The sequence below is a fragment of the Schistocerca gregaria genome, chromosome 1 (genome assembly GCF_023897955.1).
Source record: "Schistocerca gregaria isolate iqSchGreg1 chromosome 1, iqSchGreg1.2, whole genome shotgun sequence".
NCBI lineage: Eukaryota > Metazoa > Arthropoda > Insecta > Orthoptera > Acrididae > Schistocerca > Schistocerca gregaria.
In genome coordinates this window covers 171,540,204-171,556,446 of record NC_064920.1, presented here as the reverse complement: position 1 = coordinate 171,556,446, position 16,243 = coordinate 171,540,204, and positions in this window count along the sequence as shown.

Sequence of the window (16,243 nt, the reverse complement as noted above, 5' to 3'; positions counted from 1 at the left end):
GTCACCCAGCAGCACATTAAAACCTTCTCCCTAAAATCCGAGGCAACAGATTGGACAGGACACAAAACCGTAAAACCTTAACCACAGTCGCTGCGTCGTCTTGCAAAATAGAGGGCAAATCCGGTGGCAAGGAAACCACCGCCCTCTGGTCAGAGAATAAAAGACAGTCAAGTAAAATGTGGCGGACAGTAATCTGGACGCCACAAGCACAGCAGATTGGGGGGTCCTCCCGCCGGAGTAAAAAACCATGCGTGAAGGGACTGTGTCCAACGCGGAGGCGAGTGAGGAGAACCTCATCCCGCCTGTATGACTGGTAGGACGTACGCCATGGTCGCGTAGTGGCCTTTACCAGACGCAGCTTATTGTCAGAAACTGCCAACCACTCCTCTTCCCATTGATGCATAACACGAAAACGCAAAAGGGAGGCTACAGCATGGAGGGGGACGGCACATTCAACAACGTGAGGGAGGGAACATGCATCTTTGGCAGCCACATCCGCCAGTTCGTTTCCCCTAATACCCACGTGCCCCGGCACCCAGCAGAAAGAAACCTCCTTCCCCTGCCGTTGCAGGTGGAGTAGGGCATCATGGATGTTCTGGACGACCGTATCCGCTGGGTACAAGTGTTGAATGGTCTGAAGGGCACTCAGGGAGTCAGAACAGATGAGGAACTTAATACTGGGAACACATCTCATCTGCTCCAATGCCCGCAGTATTGCAAACAATTCGGCATCGAGGATGGTAAACACCGCAGGAAGCCGTAACTTGACGACTCGATCAGGGAAAACAACAGCACAACCAACAGTGTCCCCCTGTTTAGAGCCATCTGTGAATACAGGTACATGGTCCGGATGCTGGTTTAAAATATCGTAAAATAAGGAGGTAAACACAAACGCCGGAGTGCAGTTCCTCCGGTTCTCCGACAAGTCTAAAAGGATGCTGGGCCTCTGGAGCAACCAGGGAGGCAGGCGAGCAAAACCTTGTCGTTGGGGGGCCACACGCTCCACACCAAGGGACTCAAGCAAATGCTTGGCACGAATCCCAAATGGTTTTGTTGCCCTGGGACGACTGGAAAAGAGACGTTCCATAGGCGGTCGGGCAACGGTAGGGTACGCAGGGGAGGTAGGACAGGCAAGGAAATGACACACCCGTCGCACCATGAGGAGTTTCCGCCGGATGGCGAGCGGCGGTTCCCCTGCCTCAGCACACAGGCTGGGGATGGGACTGGTACGGAAGGCACCAGTGGCCAGCCTGATACCCTCATGGTGTACTGCGTCAAGGATCTTCAGATACGAAGGCCTTGCTGACCCATACACGGTGCAAGCATAGTCAAGACGCGATCGGACGAAAGCCCTATAAAACTGCAGCAGACGCGCCCGATCTGCTCCCCAGGACCGATGGCTCAGACACTTCAAAATATTCAGTGCCTTCAGGGCCCGCACCTTGAGGTCTTTAAGGTGAGGCAACCACGACAACTTGGAATCAAAAGTGAGGCCCAGGAACCTGACAGTGTCTCTAAAAGGAAGAACAGTGTCCCTCAGACGCAATTCAGGGGAGGTAAAAAGACGCCGAGAACGATTAAAATGAACACACACAGATTTGTCTGCAGAAAAGGTAAAACCCGTCTTTGCAGTCCATGCCTCTAAGCGCTTTATCGTAAGCTGTAACTGCCGACTAGCACTGACAAGACTGGAGGAAGAACAGAAAACAGCAAAATCGTCCACAAACAAGGAGCATTGGGCAGGACTCCGGATAGTGGACGTGATACTGTTAATAGCAACGGCAAAGAGGGTGACACTTAAAACGCTGCCCTGAGGAACACCATTCTCCTGCACGTACAAATCCGATAGCACATTACCAACCCGATACCGAAAGAGGCGGTGAGAAAGAAAGGACCGAATGAAGATGGGGAGACGGCCACGAAAGCCCCACTCATGGAGTTGATTGAGGATAAGGCGGCGCCAAGTAGTGTCATACGCCTTATTAATGTCAAAGAAGACCCCTAGACAATGCTGGTTACGTAGAAAGGCCTGCTGGATGGCGGCCTCAAGCAGGGTCAAGTTGTCTATAGTGGAACGACATCTCCGAAAGCCACACTGAGAGGGGCTAAGGAGCTGCCTGGTCTCGAGCAGCCAAACCAGGCGGCGGTTGACCATGCGTTCCAACGTCTTCCCAACACAGCTTGTCAAGGCAATACTCCGATAACTACTGGGATGCGTTCGGTCCTTCCCTGGTTTGAGGAGGGGAATCAAAATTGCCTCCCTCCACGAGTCAGGGTACGTGCCAGATAACCATATCATATTGAAACAGTTCAGGAGAACTTCCTTGGATGGCAGCGACAGGTGCCGCAGCATGCTGTACCAGATTTGATCATGACCAGGCGCAGTATCATGAGCCACAGACAGCGCAGAATCCAGTTCCCACATTGTGAAGGGGCAGTTATAGGGTTCAGAATTTAGAGACCGGAAGTCCAAGTGACCCCTTTCGACGGCAGTGCGGTAGCGGCAGAAATCTGGATCACAGTTAATAGTGGCGGTAGATTCCGCAAAATGCATGGCCAGTGTCTGGGCAATGTCTCTCGGCGCCGTGAGGAGACATCCCTGATGCAGCAATGCCGTGACAGGTAGCTGGCTGAGTTTCCCGGAAATCCTCCTGATGGCTTCCCATACTTTCGTAGAACTAGTGGAGCGAGAAATGGAATTCAAGAACGATTGCCATGACCGTCGTTTGCTCTCTTTAATCACCCGCTGCGCTCTGGCCCTTGCCACTCGAAAGGCCGCAAGATTGTCAGCTGAGGGACGGAACTTGAAGCGGCGCAGTGCTGCACGGCGGGCGCGGATGGCTGAGTGGCACTCAGTGGTCCACCAAGGGACAGGACGCCTCTTGGGATGACCGGATGACCGTGGGATGGACAATTCAGCAGCATGAGAGATCATGGCTGCAACATGGTCTACCCATTCGTGGACGCTGGCACGGTGTTCCAAAACAGCCAGTTGGCTGAAAAGTGTCCAGTCAGCTCTGCAAAGGTGCCACCGGGGCGGCACTGGTAATGCCACAGCCTCATCCAGGAGGCGAATCCAGAGGGGGAAGTGGTCACTAGAATGGAGGTCAGCTGCAGCCTCCCACAGAGCAGAATCCGCGAGTGCTGGAGAGCAAAAGGAAAGGTCAATAGCCGATGACGATCCGGAAGCAGCACAGAAATGAGTGGGAGCACCAGAGTTGAGGAGGCACAGTTCTTCAGACATCATGACGCTTTCCAGAATGCGACCCCTGGGGCAAGTAGTCGGAGAGCCCCATAAGACATTATGAGCGTTGAAGTCCCCCAGAAGAAGAAATGGGCGAGGGAGTTGGCTAATAAGGTCCGTGAGAGCCTCCGTGTCTATCGCATCCGGAGGTGGTAAATAAACAGAACAGACTGTGAGCCTCCGACCCACAAGAATGTCAACTGCAACTGCTTGCAAGTCGGTGACGAGAGGGAGCTCAGATGAGGGGTGCACATCACGGACAAAAACTGCAACACCACCCTTTGCCCTTTGCCCCGTCAGATCATCTTTTCGATATGCGGTATAGCCGCGTAAAGAAGGAGAATCAGTGGCCCGAAAATGTGTCTCTTGGAGACATAAGCACAAGGGGCACTCTCGTATGAGGAGTTGTAATTCGGCCACATGCGTCCTGAAACCATTCAGGTTCCACTGTAATATGGGAGCCAGTGATCAGGGTGGCTGAACTTTCACCCTGCCTCTGTGCTTTGGAGGAGAGACCGTACTGGCCGGAGATTTATTCCTGGGGCGAGAAGATCGCCCCCGGTCGACATCAATGTCTATAAGATCCGATGACGACCCACGGGAGATGTCAGACAGCACGATGGCATCATCATCGGACCGACGCTGACTAGTCTCCTCAGGTGGCAGAACCTTCATCTTCTGAGGCTTTGTCTTGGGGGGCTTGGAATGCAGAGCCTTGTCAACAGTTGGAGGTTGACTCGCCTGGGCAGAAGGCGCCATATGGGGGGAGGCTCGAAGTACCTCAATGTCAGCAACCACGGCCTTGTCCGATGTAGCGGGGAGAGCCGCAGATTGCAAAACAACTGCAGCAGCACAAGTGCACTGGCAAGCGCAGGTTTTAGTGCTAACACTAGCAACCTCCGTTTGTGTAGCAACAGTGGCCAGTTGTACCGGTTTTTTGAGAGCGGAAGCGAAAGATGTGGAAAACACAGGAGGTTGCATGGCCTTAAAGATCTTCTTGGCCTCACCATAGGGGATGCGCTTAGATGTTTTAATCTCCTGTACCTTCCGCTCTTCGAGATAGATGGGGCAGATCCGGCTCCAGACAGGGTGACTCCCAGAGCAATTCACGCACTTCACAGGCGATGAACAATCGGCTCCGTCATGGGCAGGCTGACCACATTTACCACACGTGGCTATTCCATTGCACCCCAACGTAGTATGCCCAAAGCGCTGACATTTAAAACAGCGCATTGGGTTGGGGAAATATGGCCGTACGGACAAACGTAAGAAACCCGCTTTAACATGCTCCGGGAGTCTCGGGCAACTGAATGTGAGAATAAACGAGTCAGATTTGACGAGGTCCCCATTGACTCGTTTCATAATGTGCTGCACGTCAACAATTCCTTCGTCAGCCCACTCAGATTTTAGCACGTCTATGGGGATATCCACCAAGTCCCTACACGTCACAACACCCTTACTATAGTTCAAAGTGGAGTGGAGCTCGGTCTCGACAGCGTACTCTCCTAGACAATTTGCTTTCCGAAGGGCAGCGACTTGACGGGAACTAGAAGTTTCAACTAACAGAGTCCCATTACGCAGTCGCTTTACAGATTTCAGTGTTCCTGCAATTCCCTCAAGACCCTTGTGGATGTAAAAGGGAGAAACCCTCTCAAAGCTACCCTCCTTCCTTTTAATAATCAAAAACACATTCTGATTATCAGCATGTGCTTCGCTACTACATTCTGTTAAATCTCTAGCAACACCAGGCGCTGGAGGACTCGCAGCGCGTAGCCGCTTTTTCGATTGGGTGTGTTTTCCTACCAGCGGCCCACCCAAGCCACTGGTAGGGGGAAAAGTAGAGGTCGAAGGGTCCATTGTGGTCCCACGAGCAGCTAGGGAACTAAAAGTCCGCTCAGACAGAGCCCCGCGTGCCTGAGTAAGCCTTATACAACTGGGGTGCGGCAGGTGCCCCAGAGGTTGCCCGCTTGCGACTGTTCCACCCCAACAGCCATGCATCTTCTAGGCGCGGAGCACACCGAAAGATTGAGGGGTTTTTATAGAGGTTGGCCTTCCTCGCAATCCAGGCGGTCAAGCCAAGATTACCATTCCCCGCAGCACACAACGTTTCACCGCCGCGCCGTACGGTGGTCGATGAAGCATGTCCGGGGGTTACGGTGACAGGACACTGGCGGCGCAGACCAGTCCCCAGCTCAGAACCCCGGGGTCGCCAAGCCCATACTCAGCAAGTGAATGCTGAGCCCCTGGGGGAAGGGTCAAATGTAGTCTACTATGATACGGATAGTATTGTTTACATTGATGATGGTAGGAATACCATTGAAACAGGTTGTATGTTGGGGGAGTGGACTGATGAACTGGGTAAGGATGATCATATCACAGACTGGATTTCTACAGGACCTAAGAGCTACGGGTACGTGACGTACAAAGGAAAGGAAACTATGAAGGTGAAAGGCTTCACACTATACTATGAAAACTCCAAAGCCTTGAACATAAATACCATGAAAAATATTGTGGAAAATGAGATCGATAAGGTTAAATAAAAATATAAAATGATTACGAGTGATACAAAATCTAAATGCTTGATTAATAAGGATGTTAGTAAAGAATTCAAATTCGAATATGATAAGAGAAAGATTGAACCTGAGGTAGATGGTATTATTGAAACATATCCTTGGGGTTATTAGGCAACAAATAAATAGAAATTTACTTAAATAAATAGGTAGACATAAACTTAAATAAGATTAGATAATAAGATAAGTTAAGATTAAAATAGGCTACAGTTAATAAGATAAGTTAAGGGTAGACACAATCTTAAATAATAGTTAGAGTAATCTTTTGTAAGACAGGTAAAAATAATTTTTAAGGTAAACACAAACCAACCCGTAAAGGTAAGTAAAATAATTTTTAAGGTTAATAGGAGCCTAGAAGATGGTTGGTTTGGTGTAGGAATAAGTTTTGAAAAAATCTTCGATTACATTTTAAGGTTATGATTAACCATTATTTGTACCACTTTTTATTTCACATTTGTGAAATTATTTATTTAAATAAAATGGATGGTTCCACCATAATTTTTAATACTTTTTAAATCTTGTTTAAGATTAAGATTAGCCACACTCTTTCTCAACATTTTTGAATGTTTTTTATGATGACTTTGAACAATATTTTTTAATAAAATCTTATAACGTTTTTTAAGTTTAGTTTTAACCTTAAAATAGGTTAACTTTTTAAGATTGGGTGAACCATAAAATAGGTTCATTATTTTCGATTACGTTTTATGGCTAGTTTTAACCTTCAACAAGATATGCTTTTGGAAACCTCATTGGGGAGAGTGTGGTTGGTTTGAACCATAACTGTTGATTGTGTTGTATGGTTGTGTTAACATTAGTTTTGAAAACCCCATTGGTGTTTGTGTGGTTGGTTTTAACCACAAACAAGGTTAAAAATAAAATGAATTTAAGGTGAACTTGAACCATAAATAAAAAATTGAGAATTGATTTTTAAGGTTAAATAGGACCTTAAAAGTTAAATAGAATTATGGTCGAATTTAACCCTAGAAGAGGGGGTGGCCCCTACGTACCCACCTACTACTGACGTTAAACAAGGAAGTATGAGAGAACAAATTCAAAAAAAGAGATTTAGATGGTATGGGCATGTTAAGAGGATTCATGGACAGAGATACCCCAAAATTATCAAAGAACTGAATATGGATGGAAAAAGACATAGAGGCCACACTACAATACGGTTGAAAATGGGAGCGAATATCTGTGGAAAGGAGAGGTGTGACCTGGCAGCAAGTGGAGGAAGAAAAGTGGTGGGAGGACCGAGCCTAATTGAGAGGACTCAGCAGCACACAGACCAGGCAGTAGCTGGACCGGGACCTGCATATAGATAGATAGGCTCAGAAAATGTAACGGATCTACTGAGGAGATTGCCTTCACATGACCTGTCCATCCCCTTTTAGAATACATCGGCGCTGTGTGGATCTGTACCAGACAAGATTGACAGAGTACATCGAAAAAGTTAAAAAAAATAAAGGCAGCACATTTTATATGATCGTGAAATAAGGTAGAGAGTGTCGATGAAATGATACGCGTCTTGGGATGGATATTTAAAAAAAGGCGTTCTTCATTGCGGAAGAATCCTCTCACGAAATTTCTATCCCCAACTTTCTCCTCCTAATACGGAAATATTTGGTTGATTCCGACCTACATGGGAAGAAACGATATCCATGACAACATAAGGAAAATCAGAGCTCGAACGAAAGCATATAGGTGAAAATTATTAAGGTGGTTCGATGAACCCTCTGCCAGACACTTAAATGTGATTTACAGAGTACCCATGTAGATGTAAACGTAGAAATGCGATTAAGCACCTCGCCATCTCTCTCGGTTATTCAAAGAAGGGCATCGCGAATGCTCAGAGGTTGGTTTGAGCAGCTGAAGAGCTCCGCAGAAGTACTGCAAGATCTGATCTGGTGGACGCTTGAAGATAGACGAAAATTATCCCTCGAAAGCCAGCTTGGAACGTTTCAGAAACCCGTATTAAGTGATGTATCTAGCGATATACTTCAGAACCCTGTATACCGCTCCTGTCCAAACCACGAACGCGAACTACAGCGTCACCGATGTGTTTAAGTAAGCATTTTTCCCAGGCAAGGAAGAGACCCTAGCATAGGGCTGCCATGGGAAGTGCTCTATGCCATGTACTTCACAGTGTTTCAAAGAGTATGTACTTGGGTGTAGTCGTAGCTAACGTTACCAAATCGTTAAGGTAGAGCCCGAATGTAGACTCCTATCCAGCGCACTATCTGAACTCGCGTAGCTTGAATCTCAATGCTCCCATAGCGAAAGGCCTGCGTTCCTTATCGAGCATTTTATCTGATTAAGTCTCTACGCCGCTACCTGTCGTAGGAATGTTTGGGATTAAGGATTAAGATAGGCTTCTTAGCTTCAGTAATAGCTGCAGGGACTTTAGGTACCAGAAAGATGTGTTGGAAATCACGAAGAAGGTCGTGAGTAGGAAAAAAATAAATGTAATCACTTCGAAAAACATTGTAATTCCTTCCTCCGCTTAGTTTCAGAAGGAGAACATTCGTTGTGAGAGCAGTGTATTCAGCGTACGATTCTTTAAATTGTATTTTTTCTATTGAGGGAGCAGACCAAGAGAAAAGGTAACGAATTTAAACCATTAAGCAATACATAAAAGTTCATATGCAGCTAAACTACCTGTCAACGATGTCTGACTGTACACAACATACCAGGCATATACACTCCTGGAAATGGAAAAAAGAACACATTGACACCGGTGTGTCAGACCCACCATACTTGCTCCGGACACTGCGAGAGTGCTGTACAAGCAATGATCACACGCACGGCACAGCGGACACACCAGGAACCGCGGTGTTGGCCGTCGAATGGCGCTAGCTGCGCAGCATTTGTGCACCGCCGCCGTCAGTGTCAGCCAGTTTGCCGTGGCATACGGAGCTCCATCGCAGTCTTTAACACTGGTAGCATGCCGCGACAGCGTGGACGTGAACCGTATGTGCAGTTGACGGACTTTGAGCGAAGGCGTATAGTGGGCATGCGGGAGGCCGGGTGGACGTACCGCCGAATTGCTCAACACGTGGGGCGTGAGGTCTCAACAGTACATCGATGTTGTCGCCAGTGGTCGGCGGAAGGTGCACGTGCCCGTCGACCTGGGACCGGACCGCAGCGACGCACAGATGCACGCCAAGACCATAGGATCCTACGCAGTGCCGTAGGGGACCGCACCGCCACTTCCCAGCAAATTAGGGATACTGTTGCTCCTGGGGTATCGGCGAGAACCATTCGCAACCGTCTCCATAAAGCTGGGCTACGGTCCCGCACACTGTTACGCCGTCTTCCGCTCACGCCCCAACATCGTGCAGCCCGCCTCCAGTGGTGTCGCGACAGGCGTGAATGGAGGGACGAATGGAGACGTGTCGTCTTCAGCGATGAGAGTCGCTTCTGCCTTGGTGCGTGTTTGGCGCCGTGCAGGTGAGCGCCACAATCAGGACTGCATACGACCGAGGCACACAGGGCCAACACCCGGCATCATGGTGTGTGGAGCGATCTCCTACACTGGCCGTACACCTCTGGTGATCGTCGAGGGGACACTGAATGGTGCATGGTACATCCCAACCGTCATCGAACCCATCGTTCTACCATTCCTAGACCGGCAAGGGAACTTGCTGTTCCAACAGGACAATGCACGTCCTCATGTTTGGAACAAAGTTTGATCATTTCAACTTAAATAACACTATACACAGTCAGCTGGTGCACACATATTCCTACGCAGCAAATAATGGAGTGGTGTCATTAATAACCATAATGACCCTGCGCCGATGTGGGAGAAAGGCACTATAAACAGAAGGAAAGGAAAAAGGCAGAGCACAGACTAACTAGAAACTGCCGTGGTTGTCAATATTATTCAGAATTAGCAGTATCCTTAGCGGATGGCTTTTATAATGGACCTGCGATGGAAGTCAGTAAACTGCTGGCGTCTTAAGATATCTGATTTATAACATGACTGGAACTGCAAGTTCTCATCTTCAGCAAATTAAACTTCAGTGATTATCCAAGAGGTGATGCGTTCTGTACAGTCTCAGCGGGCACTTGAGCATTTCGTGATTTGTAAAAGCTCCAAGATATTGCAGACGGCATCCTCTGTATGCTGGTTCTGACATTTGCAGCATTCTTTGGAATTCCTGTCTTTCGTTTTGATCTGTGTATTAGAAAGATGATTTTAACGATTTCTGGCACAGAGAAGTACTTAGCTATTGTCAGACATGGGAGGAATATTTGCAGCAAATGAAAATAATATCATCTTCCTGGATCCATTATTTTCATTACTTTATATATTTTATCATCAATACAAAATCATGCGTGTTGAATGGCGTGACACTGCGAGCTGTAAATTCATTTTGATTAATGCGGTTGCAATATCAACCACGTGTAGCGTCGAAATCACTCTAAATCGTTTTTTTTTTCAGGATATAGTCACTGTTCTCACTTTTGTCACACCACAAGAGTGTCTCATTACAAAGCTACCTTTTTTTATTCATGCTTTGCAGCTTACAGCTGTTTCACAAATTTAAAAAGGTTCTCGCCCACATTTGCAAGACTAACTTCACTTCTGTCACTTCGTGCACAGCTATTCAGTAGAACTTAACAAGTTTATGCTTCGACACTACTTTGTGCACCAGACAGGCAATTAATTTTATGCTCACCGCATACTGTCCCCATTTCTCTAGGCACTCAGGTATTCGACACCGCTACAGCCCACGATACCACATTGGTGTATGGCTGTTGGCTGCTCGTTGTCTGGACCTTGCCATGCAACTGCACCTTTCCTTCCATAACTTTCATTCCATAATGTTCAGAAATATTTGTACACACACACAGTTGCCCTATTTTAACAGTCTCACTCTAAGTTGCTTTTTAATTTGATTCTTTTAAGTCTGTTTACAATTATTTTAAACTTTTTTTATATTCTGAATTGTCAACCTTACAGATTCTACCAATCATTGGGATTCTACGAAATGTTCATCCATTTGAGTGTCCCACTGAGACAACCAAAAAACTGACTGGTGTGCCACCACACCGCACAACCATTCACCTTGCCCATAAAATTAAAAAAAACATTCATCATGTCATAAAAAAGTATTTTCATGTCATTACCAGTTATCGTATTGCCTCGCCAGACTGTGCAGGTGAGATGTACGATGTGATGGAGGAACGGGTCTGACTGCTGTTAAATATTAGAATTCTAGGTATGAAGCAGTTCATTCAAACAAAAAGATTAGTTTGAATGAAAATCGGTAATAAATAAAGTATTAATAGAAACCAAAGTAAAATTATTCCTTGACACAGAGTTAAGTGGAGGACGCTTACTGGCTTCCATAAGTCACATTTCATCATCAAGTATACCAGCTCTATCACCTGATATTCCAAAGACTACCTCATTTCAAACTATTAATATAAATCTAAGTTCAACAACTAATTTTATGTCAAAATAACCATTCTGTATAATTAAATAGTCCTAAACAGTGAAAAGCTTACATAATCTCTGTATCTTCAAGGATAAAAGGCTAAAAATAGAAGGGGTGGAGTGGAAAATTCTTTTGTAATATATAGGTCTAAATTTATTACGTGTGTTACAAATATATATGGAAAGACTGCTTATGAATGAGTTATATTACCAAATGAGATGGAACTCTTCCAAATGAATTATGCATTCAATTTAAATTATTAGTTTATTACAGGTGGAATTAACTGCAATGGGCTCAGGAAAATGTGCATGATTAATGAGAAATATGAATATTGATGAAAAGCTTTGTATTCAAAAAAATATGTAACCTACATATAATGCACAAAGACAAAATATAATAATATTAATTAATCCTTTTCAGTTTTATGAAAACAGGTTTTCTCTTACACAGATAAAAGATAACAAATATTTTTTAGTGTTTTTAAAATACATATAAAATAAAATTAATTTTCTTTAGTCAATGTAAATAACTGACAAAAATAAATATTATTTGATTAACTTATGTGTCTGAAGTTACGTATCTCGTTTATCCATTACCAATAGACACAGGGTAAACGATTTAAATCATAAAAACTACACATAACAATATATGTTAATATTGTATAGGAAATCTGTTCGTTATAAAGAATGACACTGTACAGTTCTTATGAGATAACTGTAGGTATGTTTGATGCTGTTTATAAGCATTACACAATGTTTTGTTTCCCTAAATGTATTTGAGATCAGATAAACTCTGCAGTTTATGGTTCATCGGATAATATGTCTTAGAGAAAAATTTATTATTGAGTACAGTGTCTTAAAATAATATGCATTTGCATTTTCCCATGTAATAAGACAGTTAAGAGTAATCTCAATGGTTATTACTATGTCAAAACTGTTTGTACTTCAGTAAGTGCTTATTAGTGTTCCATGTTCTTACAGCTATTTGCACAAAATGTAATCCATGTATTACCTCTGAGAATTTCCTTTAGTAATATCATTTGCGAAAATATTTGGCAATTTACAAAGAAATTTTTACTCATCATAATTTGCAGAAAACTCTCTGACTTAAATATTAATTTCAATAAATTACAGTAATTAGTTAGTTCATCTGTGTTGTAAACAAACATCATAAAATGATGAAAATATTACAGTATAGAAACTGTAGAATTTCATATTATCTTGTGTTTGCAAAAATATTGTACATAATTACTGTCTCATATTGCTTTTCGAATATGTGCATGTTTGCCTGGTGATTTTTGCTATAACTTATACCATGTAGGCATTCTTCCTTATGTGTTGCACTACAAGACAGTTAAATTTCTGCTTCCAGATGGTGTGGAACTTTTTGGAGATAATAATAGTGTCATAACAAGCATTACAAACATTTATTAATTTAAAAATGAAGTGTTCTGTAAATTTATACTAACAAGAAAAGTAATAAAATTTCAGGTTAAATCAGTTGATACAGAGCGGCATTCCAAGAAAAAATTTAAAAAGCACGAGAAATTTATGACTTTCACACTAGTTACTGAGAGAAGACATACAGTTTTATGCACGCAACTAGGTTAATAAAGATGGTGGAACCTTTGAAGAAAATATTCGTTAGGACGATTTTTTGAGTGTAAATATCAGCTACTGCATAGCGAAAAAGTTTTTATTAAGAACATATATTGAAATAATGCGAAGAATTAAATCCATATAATGGTAAACACTAGTAATTACATATCACATCTATAATAGGTGCGCTATTGTCACTCTTGTGCTGAATTTAGATTCCACATGTTACTATGTTACTGATTTATGATGATATAGCACAAAAATATGCCAGCAATTAGCTGTGTAACACATTCTTTTGGCCTGATATTTGCATTAAATCAACAGACTGACTGCAATAAATAGTGCAGGGCCACGAGGTGTAGTCGTGTGTTCTGACGCACCTTGTCACGGTCCATGCGGTTCCCCCACCCATCGGTGTTTCGAGTCTTACTTCGGGCATGAGTGTGTGTGTTGTCTGTAGCTTAAGTTAGATTACGTAGTGTGTAGGCTTAGGGACCGATGACCTCAGCAGTTTGGTCCCATAAGACCTTACCCAAAATTTCCAAATTTTCCAAAATAGTGAAGGTGATAAACAGAAATTTGATATGTGATGCACACTCAGTGAATGGCATTAAAAAATCAAACATTACATGAATGTGATGTACTTTCTGCTCACATACACACATATATGTGAATGTCATAATAATTAGGGAATAATATGGGAAACATAGTAAGTAATAAAAATTCTGTCTATGTATTTGTGTGCATATTACGCATCATAGTACCAAGACACTAGCTGTCCAATATTAGCGCTGACGAGTCCACAACATTCCTAGAGATCTCCTCATCAAATTAAAAAAGAAAAGAGACAGTAGGTTTACTCACTGGTTGGCTAATTATTTCATGTAGGTAAATGTGAACACATCTTCTTAGAAACCGATTACTGTGTCAATGTGTCTAATACTTCAGATGTACATAAAGTAACATCATGACTTTAAAGACTCTGTGGAAGTTTTGACTTGCTCTAAAAAAAAAAAAAAGGTGAGGAGTTTATAACGTATTATCCGGATGATCGGTTCTTTCATCTATTCATGAAACGATAAGTTATTTCAGCCTGGGTCTTGTGTTATCGGCATATGAATGGACAATATAAAAATAATAATTTTAAAATACTTTGACTGCGTGGGTGAATTTTGTGTTAAGATTGTATGTTACCTCTCCTTTAGATCTTAGACCTATTAACCACATTCATTTATCTCAGTAAGGATGCAGAGAACCTCATTTCCATCGACCCCTCCCCCAAAACCACACACACACACACACACACACACACACACACACACACACACACACACACACACACACCATGCCCTGCAGGAACACATTATTACCACATTTCATTTTTACATATCAAATTGAGAGAGTATTATGACATATGTGACAGAACCACTGGAAAGAGTCACGAATAAACGCAGATCAATATTAAAGAAACCGGCAGCGGAAAACTGTAGGTCCTTCACGGACAAACGAAGGGCACGTAGTGTTGTATCGTGTCGCGCGAGTGACTGACACCTGTCTAGTAACACGCCGACAGCGGCTGCTCGCTCTGCTGCAGATGAACACAACCAGCACATTACCAGTTGGTTGCTACACATAACGAGCAGCATTGAACAACCCAGGAATATGGTTCTCGTCAGATCGGGAGCTTTGTTTATCAAAAGTACAACGGTGTAGGCTAGCGACACTATTTGTATCAAGTGGCTGAGGACTTGTAATGACAGGGCGAGGCCAAAGTGGTGTCCGCAGAGGCGGGCAACGCGGTGCAGAGCCAGCCTGGCGCGCTGCAGCCGCCGCAGCTTATCCTCCGACACCCACCATTGACATCCGGAAGTCGCCGCCTCCTCCAGCTCCGCCTCGCTACGCAACGGTGGCCGCAAACTGCTCAGCAACTGCGTACAGATGGCGCCCATCCGGTGTCGCACCACAGCTACTATCCCACAAAACTGCAGCTGCCAAAGGTAAGCGTAGGTTCCAAAGTAAGGAGTAGTCTTATAGTGCCAACTACCACTATAACCTTCCATTGCACTGAACACAATAAGACCCAGAACGAGTGCAATAAATCCTACAAACATACCAAGTGAGACCCGCCGAGTCTGCACGAATGCTTGCCTTCTATAGCTGCTCTGGTGCTGCGTAAGTAACCCGTCAACTGTCTCGATGAGATTGATAATTTCACTTACGAGCTTGTACCTCGTCATTAGACATGAGGTTAACAGAGCAGCTGATTGCATCCACGTCAAAAGAAAACCCAACACTCCAGGCACTTTCTGAATATGGATAATATATGGTAGTGTATGTGTCCAGATGTGGCTGTAGCTACAGTACAAGCCAATTACCACGATACACACTAACCACACTACTGTTGTGACTTTACAACTGGTGGTTTCCAGATTTTTGTGTTCCCTACTTGTCGCGAGCAGACCACATAATCTGCTCACCACGTACAGAGGTTTGATGGCGTTCTTGAAAGTATACTCACTCATCTTAAGCTGTGTTTACTACAAGAGAATACGTAAGAGCTTCGATTTGAATATATAGTAAGACAATCACATTAAAACACCATTTCTACGGCCTTGGACATAATGTTTCGGTCACATCTTAATATTCTTGACTGAGTACATCACAGACTAAAAGATTAAGGTCGGGCAATAGGTTTATTTGTTACTGTCGCTGGTTGTCGAGTACTCCATCACTCAGCCGCACTATGTATGAAGTTCAGCGTACGATGCTAATTAAATTACTTCGATAGTCCATTTCTTAATCGAAAAATTAACTGAGTGCTCTGCGGCCAATTACCACGCCACTCTCTCGACGATATCAGGTGCTTCTAATAAATGTAGTCTACTCTAGTTAAGTTTATGTTACCTCTCTCTCGGATATTAATTGCTCTTACTATCTGTTATCTAACACAGGAATGGAATTTTGAAGCAACGACACTTCATTACAAAATAGATTATCTTTCGTAACGCCTAGCTAGGTGGCACAGTCGTTAGCATATTGTACTCGCATTCTGGTAGCCAAAATCAGCGTGTGGCCGTCCAGATTTCGGTTTTCCGTGGTTTTCCCTAATCAGTCCTGGCAAATTGTGGAATGGATCCTTTGAAAAGTGTACGCAGACTTTTTTCCCCATTCTTTCATAATCGGAGTTTCGGCTCTGTCTCTAATAAACTCATTATCGACAGAACGTTAAATTCTAATGTTCCTTACTTCCTTTTTTTTCTTCCATCCATCCATCCTTCCTTCCTTCCTTCCTTCCTTCCTTCCTTCTGTTTTTCAGAACCATATTTGCCACTATACTAATCAATATATGTGTAAATAGGCAGTAGACAGTAATATAAACAGTCCTATTTC